Genomic DNA, 1182 nt, shown 5'->3' on the forward strand with positions numbered 1-1182 from the left:
TTTTTTATTTATATTTTATATAATTTTACATAATTTTTTACTTACGCACAAAAAATTACAGCTAAAAGTTCGCAGTCGAGGAACTGATTTTTATCAAAATAATCACTAGCGCATATTACATCTTTAGCATCCGTTGCAGTGGATGCGATATTCGAGAATCGTGTAAACTTTGTATCGACTTTCTCGATGATACCAACCAATTGACCGAATGCTAATTTAATGCATTGATCTAAGTTGAATAAAATATAGTTGATTCAGTCATCATTAAACGTACGTCGGATGATTCCATGCAATTTTAGCATTTTAAATCGTACTAAATCGCAGTCAGCGGTCCAAATAGAATTACTCTTGTGATGATTCCGAAGACAGTTTTGAATGTTTCAACGTTGTTTATAGAGTCCTTTCGATAGATAATATTAATTTGTTTCCACGATTATTTCCTATCTCCATGTAGCTCGGTGGGCCAATGTTGATATTAATATCTAGAAATTTGTATCCCGTAAGTGTCAATGCGTATTTCCTGCCTATCATCTGATCAAATTTGACCCGGACTGGTTAAAAAAAACAACAATTTTATGTATTTTAATACAAATCTTTATGATCGCCTTCAAAATAGCCTCCTTCTGAGCCAATACAAGCATGCCAACGATTAATCCAATTTTCCATACACTTCTTATAGGCCTCGGCCGGGATGGCCTTTAGTTCCTTCAGCGAATTTCTTTTTATGGCCTCAATCGATTCATGGCGCGTTCCCCGGAGCGGATATTTGAGTTTCGGAAACAGAAAAAAGTCACAGGGAGCCAAATCTGGCGAATACGGTGGCTGAGCGATGACTTTTATTTCGTGTTTGGCCAAAAATTCAGTCACAATCAGGCTGGAATGTGTGGCGAGTCTGGCGGCGATGCGCTTCATACCCAAAACATTAACCAAAATGTGTTGAGTCGATCCATAAGAGATGTTGAATGCTTCTGCTATCTAATGCCAACACGACAATTTTCAAACACAATTTCCTTCACTTTTTCCATGTTATCGTCGTTAACAAAGGTGGATGGACGACTCGCATGAGACAAGTTTTCTACGACCTCACGACCCTCACTGAATGCTTTATGCCACTCAAATACTTGCGTTCTCGATAGAGTAGACTCCCCAAAACACTTCTGCAACATTTTCAATGATTCCGTA

This window comes from Trachymyrmex septentrionalis, unplaced genomic scaffold (assembly GCF_001594115.1).
Source record: "Trachymyrmex septentrionalis isolate Tsep2-gDNA-1 unplaced genomic scaffold, Tsep1.0 scaffold117, whole genome shotgun sequence".
Lineage (NCBI taxonomy): Eukaryota > Metazoa > Arthropoda > Insecta > Hymenoptera > Formicidae > Trachymyrmex > Trachymyrmex septentrionalis.